Source organism: Corylus avellana, chromosome ca9 (assembly GCF_901000735.1).
Source record: "Corylus avellana chromosome ca9, CavTom2PMs-1.0".
Taxonomy (NCBI): domain Eukaryota; kingdom Viridiplantae; phylum Streptophyta; class Magnoliopsida; order Fagales; family Betulaceae; genus Corylus; species Corylus avellana.
Window position 1 is genome coordinate 14,615,999 of NC_081549.1, and position 10,258 is coordinate 14,626,256.

The window sequence follows — 10,258 nt, forward strand, 5'->3', positions numbered from 1 at the left end:
TATATATATATAATGATTTGAAGGATTTATAAATATTCATATACATGAAGAATACTTTAAAGTATATATATATATATATATAATGAATTGTAGTATTTTTAATATACATACATCTGGATTGCTTCAAAATATGTAAATATATATAATGTTTTGAAGGATTTATAAATATATACATGGCACATGGGACTACCTTAAAGTGTATATATATATAATGATGGAAGTATTTATAAATACACGTATATCTGGAATGTTTCAAGACATATAGATATATATGATGATCCAAAGTATATATATGTATATAGTTGTAGTACCTCGGCGTGCATATGCAGCTGCAACAAGGTTTGAAGTATACTTAGCTATATATCTATATAAATATAGAATAAATAAGAGTAATCTTTTTATAAACAGAATAATTTAAAGTACATTAAGATATATATATATATATATGAATCCTAAGGAATAAAATAAATTCTGGAAATTTATTGGGAAGCATACCTAAACACCTAAATAAGTTCATTCTCAATTGATTAGCAAGCCAACTCATAATAGTAGTATAATGTTTTGCTGTGACGTGTATGAGGGTAGTAACGTGTCTGTATTTCCTGCAGGAGATTAGTTAGTAGTCAAAGAAAATTTTTACTGCAGTCAAGAGGTAAGTGAATTTAATATCCCTTCCAGAAAAATTATCATGTCATGCTATTTATGCAATTTAGTTTCAAACTGCAAATGGTTATTTTGTTTATACTATGAAATTATGTTGCATGCATGACAAGTTTGAGAAAAAGAAACTTGTGAAAATAATGATGTTTATAAGAGATTTTGAGAAAATGATGATAAACCCTCCTACATGTTGCCATAGAGAAGTACAAGAAATGAGAAAAGAGTGTTATAAAATGAGGGCACATGTAGGGAGGAGTGTATTTTTGGCACAAGAGAAACAAGAGAGAAGCTCGGTACCGATGCTAAGGATGGAAGCGCAACCGCTAAAAGAGGCTCCGCCAGAAGGTGGTTCCATCATAGTAGTTTTTTTTTTTTTGTCATGCTGAGTGCACCCAGAGTTAATCGGCTGGCCAGGGGACGGGGCTGCGGCCACAGTATCACATCCCAAGTCACAAGGACCGCGCAACCCTAGTATGCGGGGGTAACAGTATACATGGGCCTAGTATGAGATAAAGACTATAACAAATTTTATTGATGATAATATATTTTATTTGCTTTCTGTTTTCTTTAAAAATATACTGGGAACATATGTAGTTATGAGTTCCATTTTTCAAAATGGGCCAAGGAGTAAACCTGCTTATGGTGTTGGATTTCACTTACTGGGCCCCCTTTGGGCTCATCAGTTTTATTTCTTGTTTCAGGTGGTGATCAGGTTGCACTAGGAGGCCGGAATGGGGGCGGGCATATTTAGGATTTCTTATGATTTCATATTAGTCAAGTTAATAAGTGCATTGGCACAGTTTTATTTCGGAGAGTGATGAATTTATTTTAATAAGGAACATTATTATCGTTGGTGAGACGTATTTTTGTTAAGCATAAATATTTCAGTTTAGTTATTAATTTTGGACATGATATTCTAGACTTTCATGCATTCATTTTTTTATTCTAGTATTGTTTAGTTGATAAACCTTATGGATCTTTGCGAGTAAGAAATTTTTAACAAACCTAACCCTAACGGGCTGGAGATGTTACAATAAACGGGTACCTATTTATTTTCCAGGTGCCTATTTTGCCAGCCCTATTTGGTAGACCCGAGTAGTCCCCATGTTTGCCCAATATGACGTGGCCTTGTCCTATATCCAAACCTTTTTTTTTTAAAAAAAAAAAAAAAAAATTAAGGGAGAAAACACGTATCACTCAACCCAGATTTTTTCTGAAAATCACTCCCCCTCTTCCTCTCTCTCACTACCTCTCTTCACACAAGCCACTCTCAGCGGTGGGTGGTGGGCGGCCGTCGGTGGTGGAGAGGGAAAATGCATTTTGACAGTGGGTTGGGGATTCTGAAATTTGGGAATTTTGACAGATGTAGCTCGTCGCCGGAGATGTGGGTGGCTCGTGTGAGGAAGGTGAACCCTTTAGGGTTTTGGTCACCCTAAAGGGATTCAGTCATCCTAAACTCGTTTCTAAACCCTCAAACACGTTTCTAGATTAAAAACTATAAAATAGAGGGGGAAGGGGAGCCCTTTAGGGATTCACCCTAAAGGGATGCAGTCATCCTAAACTCATTTGTGGTCTCCGGTGGCCAGCTGTCGGTGAGGGGAGAGGGAGAAGGAAAGAGGAGAAAGAGAGAGGGGGAGAGATTTGCGTGAGCATTGTGAGAAGAGAGGAAGAGATGGAGATGAAAAGGGGGAGGCGATGAAATGGGAGAAGAAAAGAGAATGTGCAGTTTTCTAACTTAATTTTTTATTTTATTTTATTATTTTTTTTCGAGTAATGCTATAAGTCTTCTTAGAGTCTTCCTAGAGTCATCCAAAATGTGATGTGCCTTTTAAAATCACCGTTGAATTTGAGATGTGATTTATTGACTTTTGATCTATTGGTGATTTTGAAAGCCATATTACATTTGAGATGACTTTAGGAGGACTTTAGGAAGACTTATAGCATTACTCTTTTCTTTTTTAAGTCTAACATGGCTTGGGCCACGTCAAACTTGGGCAGACTCTGAGCAGACATGGGTCTGCCGAATATCTCAACTCTTTTGTTTTATCTAAAGTTGTTGTAAGTTAACAAAAGTAGAAGAAATTATCTCCCGTGCTAGAATATTACGTACAATTTTTGAAATATTATGACAATATTTTTTTTAATATTATGACATTATTCTTTATTTTTATATTTTTATATTTTGTTCACCATAATTATTGTAAATAAATTTATATTATTTCTTGATTTTTTACTTATTGTGTCCCCATTTTTTATTGGCCTTATTCAACTATATGAGTTATCAGTTAACAAATTAAGAAAAAGCGCTAGCTATATCTGTGATATCACTTTGAAGTGACTAATCAATTTGGAGTCTATTTAAAAATTGTTATAATATAAAGATAGTCATTGTAGTCTATTTAAAACTAGTATAATTGATGTGGTATTTTTGTGACCAAAAATATCAATTATAAAAATTACCACTCGTAATAGGACGAATCCCGTAGGATATGGCTATATTGCGGGTGTCGACCCTCAATGACTGCTGGGGTTTTGTTATCAAATTTGAAATATCAAAATTAACTTAATTAAAAGAGATTGACTTTGATTGCAAAATTAAAAGATATTTAAAATAAGAGAGAGAGTGTAAGGTATTGACTTCATCTCTATCTGCACAACAATGCCTAATCATATTTACTTTCAGAAATTCATTCTATGCATATTATAAATAAACAAGAAATTACCTTATTAAAGAATAAGCATAATCTATCTTTGGTTGGCACGGATCGTCGACCTAACTACTAAGATACGGTACGACCCGTCTTCTCTAGGTTTAAATTATCAAATTCTTTAACAGGATACATACAATCAATGAATAAGTGTAACCCATCTTACTTTGGCATGGACCGTCTACCTAAATTACATTAAATTAGGGTGTAGTACAATCAGTCTTCCCTAGGCATAGCCTATCAAATCTTATTGATCATATGTCAATTAAACCCATTGCATAACCATCATCCTCATAATCACAGAAAACAAGAATGATTTGAGATCAACAAAAGTAAAATACTTTCTAAGACAGGAGAAGAATTTCACAAATATTGATTTTTGAATTTAAGAACAATTGCATTTAATAGTTAAGAACAGAATAAAAAAGGTAGCAATTCTCATAGTTATACAATCAACATGCATAAACTGAAAATCTAGAAATTAAATACAATCAAACCATTGTTCTTGGATAGGGTTACATCAACACCCCATAAGTGTTTCAGCCGCTCATGATCTTTTAAGCTCCAAAGACAAATTTATGAATTTTTAGCTCTAGGAAGCAGTGTGTCCTGTTTACAAGTGAAGAGGCATATTTATAGGGACTAGGAAAACCCAAGAAGCCATAGAAACCCTAGAAAATTGTAGGTCAGTCTCCCAGTCCAAGTGGGAGATTGAAAACCTAATTCCAAGCTGTCAAAACACGTCTACGCGCATTCTGGGGCCGTGTACTGTACCCCCGTGTGCGCTCGAGCTTAGGAAGGTGTGCTTGAGCGCAGGTACGCTCGATCTTAGATTGCATGAGCTCGAGTGCATGCACGCTCGATCCCAAGTGCAGCTACACTCGATCGTGGTACCTGAATGTGTCCAGTTTTGCCTTTTAAGTCCAATTTTCAATGGTTTGCCAATCAAAACCTGAAATGCAAAAACAAAACAAAAATCAAACAAATAACAATGCTAAGGAATTAACATATGCAAGTTAAGGGGCATGAATGTGCAACATTCGGCGCTTATCAATAATATTAATATATAAAATAGAGGTTTTTTTTTTTTTTTTTTTTGACATGTCTACACAAGCGAGGAGAAATGGGGGGGGGATTCGATCTAGTGACCTCCACTTCATGCATGAGGCATGGTCTCTATCCGATTGAGCTACCCCTTGGGGACAATGAATGAGAAATGTTAAGCATCCATCTATAACCCATTTTTTCTAGTTTAATTGACAATTAATCTCATTCTTTCACCTCTTATATAAATTTTACTGGTGTTGCTACCGAAACTGAAATGGCCAATCCTTATTTATTTATTTATTTATTTGTCTTTTTAATTCAAGGGGTTATTGCTTCTATTGATGGGTCAGCATTGGCAAAGATTCGTTCAACTATAAGTGTCTTTCTCTCTACATGTGTGGCTTGGGGTGGCTAATCTTATTTGCGTTTATTTGTTTTCTAACTCAAGTACTTACTTTTTGTTCCTTGGACAAACAATGTTAGTTGCTATTAAAATGGAAGTCTTGACTCCTTCCATGGAGTCACCAGATGATGGTTGCATAGGTTGCCTATTGCAGTATTGTATTGCTAACCTTAGCTTGACTATTGCAATATTGTATTGCTAATTGCATTTGTTCTTTTACTTATTTCTCTTGCATTTGTTCACTTTTATAAATGGGATGCCAATATCTATATCTTAGTATATCTATAATGACTAGTTATATGTGCTGTTGCAGCTCTAGCGCGGTTGATTTGAAAGAGTTATCCTTGGTCAGTGGAAAAGCTACTTGGTAATGGCGTTATTGCGTGCATCTTCATATTTATCTTTTGCAAATTTAGAAAATCTTCCTTTTGGTGTTATGAGCATGTTCTTTTGGACATAGTGAATTGTAATGGTCATATTTCTCTTATCGGCAGACTGAATTTTTGTACTTGTAGTCACTTCACTTTAGATTTTTCAATTTGGTAAGCAGTATGCATGGCCAGAATCTTTTGGATGCCTTTTTTGTATTCTTTTGCCAAGAAATTTTTATTGTTTCTTTTCATTAGGATCATTTTTATATCTTTTGAGTATAGCCTCATCTTTTCAAATTGCTTTTTAAAAAAAAAAATAAAAAAAATAAAAAAATATAACATTATTAGGGTTGAATCGACCCTAACAATGTTTTATTTTATTTTTTTTATCTTGTTAGACACATTAGCATCCACTTTCGAGTGGACGCTGATGGCTGCACATCAGCATCCAAATGAAAGTGGACACTGATAGTAGAGCACTAGCATCCACTCTAGCTTCTGTTCTAGCTCAATATAGCGGCCAACATACAAGAGTTTTAGCGTCGACATATTGAAGGTCATCATTAGCGTCCACTTCCGAGTCGACGCTGATGATCAACAGCGTCCACTTTGGAATTTCTAGCGTCCAAAAGTTGTCACCCCTAATGATCAGATTCTCTTGTAGTGTCTTTTGTAAATCTAATATTAATAAAAATAAGGGTTAAATACTAAATTAGTCCCTGGGGTTTCATTACTTTATTTTTTTCCCTCTAGGGTTTCATTTTTATCACAAGAGGTCCTTGTGATTTTAATAATAGACCAAGTCAATCTTCCGTCAGTTGACTTAACGGAATTCCACGTGGACCAATCAAACGTTAACATGTGGCACCTACTTAATAGATATTTTTTTAAATTAAAAAAACAATGTATTTTCGAAAACAAAAAACAACAAGTGGCCGCAGCCACCTGAGCCATCTCGGGTGCCCCCTACCACCCATCGCTAGATGGGGCTGGCCCCATGGGCTGCACCTTCAAAGTCAGGTGGCCTCTAGCCACTGGAAAGTCTGGCCCTCCCCTGGGCAGGACGGGTGGCTCTGGCCATCTTCTGCAGCCGCAAGGGCCTAAACCACCAACCACCAGGCTGGGGTTTCTACACTTCAGGGGTTCCTGGGTGGCTGCCACCCCCTGGCCTGTGGCTTGGCCACCCCCTTTGGAGCCATGGGGTGGTCACCACCCCTACTCCAGCTACCCTCATTTCTTTTTTTTGGTTTTTTTTTTCTGAAATGCATTTTTTTTTTTAATTTTTTTTTAAAAAAAAAGTAGGTGCTACATGTTAACGTTTGATTGGTCCACGTGAAATTCCGTTAAGTCAACTGACGGTCAAGTGACGGAGGACTAACTTGGTCTATTATCAAAACCATAGGGACCTCTTGTGATAAAAATGAAACCCTAGGGGGGAAAAAATAAAGCAATGAAACCCCAGAGATTAATTTAGTATTTAAATTATATGACTTTCTATTTTGGGTGACATAGCTGTGTCTCCATCTCTCAAAGTACAAATATTTTAATATTTATTTCAAAATTTTAACTTTGATTCCTTTTGTGATATTCCTATAATATTATCTTGAGATACAAAGGAATTAATTTTTGAATTATTGTCAATGTTGGCTCATAGATTGGCCACACAAGTCCCAACATGCCTTTAGGCCCAGTCCAAAGTACAAGCCCACATAGACCAGGGCCAGGCCGAGACTTAATCGGCCCAGCCCGATGCATGGTCACCCCACTAAGGGTATAATAGTCCTTTACTGAGGATACAACAGTCTTTCCACATGTGAAGGAAACCCACGTTCACTACTCAAACGTGGGATTCACTTAGCGCCCATACACAGCTGTCAGTGCCTAATCAAGACGTGTGTACTCGAGGATTACTCGGGCACCCACGTCAGTCACAAACATGGCCAAGCCACCCATTTACTCCACGATCTCATGATTGTGGCCCACAACCCATGATCCACTTTGCCATGTGCCAAATACTACCTAAATTAATAGATAATATTTAGTGCGTTTTAACTCGCAAGTGCACAAGATCAAAACAATAGTATAGTATACGAGATCATTCCCACGAGGATTGGTAAATTATATTTAGAAGTAATTTCCTATTTAATTAAGAGATAAACTCAATTGTCACGATTGAGTTAAAATAAAGAAATAAAATAAAAGATAAACAAAACTAAAAAGGATTAGGGTTTTGATATCCACCTCTAATCAGACTAATTAAGATAACAATATGCCAATGCGCCAATTATATCGGTATAATTAATGTTTGCCAACCTAAGGGCATGGGTGTCTACTCCTTCAGCTATTGATTTTTCTAAGCAACAAATTAGGCATGGGTGTCTACTCTAATTCTTTTCTTTCTTAAAGGATTTAGAATGGGTGTCTACTAAGTTGTTCTTTAAAAAAACATAAATCTGTGGAAATTGACAAACACACGAGGCCTACGGCATTGGTGTCTACTCCCGGTTCCCCATGTTGATTATCCCAAGAATCCAGTGTGGATATCTTTTGTTACTCTTATTAAACCCAGGACTCGATCATCCAAATTGATTTAACTAACTAGTCCATACCACATGCATATGTTGGCCAGACAGACACATATTAGGAATACATGATAACAGGTATTAATCAAGTTAAAAACACTAAAATATAATTGTAGCAAAGGAGCCAATATTGCAATCATAAAAAGACATGATTAGGGCTTCAATCTAGCCCTAATAAAAAATACAAACTACATAACAAAAATAAAAGGGTGGAAGAGAAGAAAAACCCAAACTCCTCTTGATGTAGCCTTCAGTTCATTTCCAGAGCTTGTGCCTCTTTTCTCCACACTATGCCTAGAACCTAAGAAGTTTATTTATAGGCTTTAGAAGTCCTTGTTACACAAGTAAACCTAGAAAATTCGGAGTTTTAAGTCCAAGTCCAATTAGGATAAAGAAAACCTAAGTCCAAATCGGAATAGGATTCGCCCAGAATTGCGGTCTTGACTTGCAGCGTGATTTTGGCCTTGCGGCGCTCCGAATTGGGAAAATTATATTTCACAATAATTTGTAGCCCTTTGAGTTTTCTTTCCAATGCCGCTTGAATCACCTCAATCGAATATCTGAGCTGAACGTTATGGTCAAAATACCGAGACATGTTCATAATCCAATTTTTCATCCAATCCGATTTGACTTCAATGTGAGAAATTCCGAATTGATCCTTTCCTCTATTTGATTAAACTTAACCATGATTGGCTAAGCTCAACCATATCTTCTAGGTCTTCCCAATTTGCCCTTTACGCTTGTAATTCTTCCAAAAACGCTTTCTTTTCTTCCAAAAGCCTAAAAAACAAAGAAAATACAAAAAGGAAGTAAAATGGCCTAATTAACCAAAACCAAAGGATTAAAACATACAAGTTAAGGGCTGAAAATATGAATATTTTAGCACTTATCACACCCCCAAACTTACATATTGCTAGTTCCTTAGCAATACAAAACAAAAAACAGGAATGAAAAAACAGAAAACAAAAGATAAATCCATATTTCGTGGGATGTACGATTGCATTTAGCATATGCAACAAGCCTTTTAAACCCCTAGGAATTCCCTAGTGGACGAGTGAAGTCTCGTGAGGGTTTTCCAGAAATGTTACTCACAAACATCATGCAAGAGTTTATGCTATCCGAAAATTAAGGTATCACTCAAAATCATGATTCTCATTCATTAGCAAGCTTAAAAAGATAAACTCCATCTTCACAATAAATTGGAATTTTAAAATTTAATTACTTACAAAAGACATGCTAAGACATCACAAGTTTGAAAATAGGGTAAAGTGAACTAGCACATAAATATGAAGCTTCCAATTGTTTCTAATGTGCGATGTCTCGATATCTCTAAGTTCGCTGAAATCCCTATTAGAATGAACAACAATTGCATATTTTTTTTTTTTTTTTAGGTTGTGCAATGCTTGATTCCCTTAAGCTTTCTAATTGACCCACGTAACGAGTGTTAAGTCAATGACTCCCAATCCAGATGGTTTTAGGGCATTAAGTGTAGAGACACCCCTAGGACTTACTAACTCGAGTCAAAATGGCTACGAAACCAAACTAACCATGACATTAACCAAATCAAAATTCTTCACCTTTTGACGTGAACACTCAATGCTTTGAGACAAGAGGTCCAGTTACTCAGTGAAAAGCTTATCAATGATCATTTTTTTTTTCTTTTTCTCTCTCTTTTTTTTTTTTTTTTTCACATATATATATGCCAAGGTATCCATCTAATAAATCATCCAGTTTCACTTAAGACATAGAAACACACACATTAAACTTTCATGTCATACCCCACAAATTATGTGCTAATGTGCTTGTGTAAGATCAGATCAAACATGTGAATTCTCAACTGTCCTAAGCAAATAACCAAACTGAAAAACTCAATTATTAGATCATGTGTTCAAAATTTTAAGCTCACCAAGGAAATCTAATCATATTTTTTTAAGATCAACCAAAATTTTAAGACAAACATGAACATGCATATAATTTGTTTTTGTTTTTGTTTTTTTTCTTATATAAAAACAAACAACAAAACAAATAACATGAAATTGGGACAATGTGTGTGCGAACATGTGTGTCCATACCCCCAAACTTAAATGACACATTGTCCCTAATGTGTCTAAGTAAAGGAAGGAATGTACCCGGGAGATGGTGGACATAGTCTTGGAAAGCATGGCTCATAGCACACCCCCAAACTTGAATTGAAGTACACTTGTCCCTGCAAAATAGAAAACACACAAACACGTAAAAAGGAACAAAACGAAAATGAAATAAAAATTGAACAAAACAAAATAAACAATAACTATGGGATGCTGCCAAGTGCGCTCGATCGCACATGTTGTGCGTTCGATCGCACTAATAGAGTGCAGTATCCTTACAAATGGAGACCTGTGCTCGATCCCATGTATGGTGCAATCGATCGCAATATCAGAATGGAAAGGAAAACGACATAACACCAAAAACACCAAAAATACTAAACACAAATGAAAACACAACAAA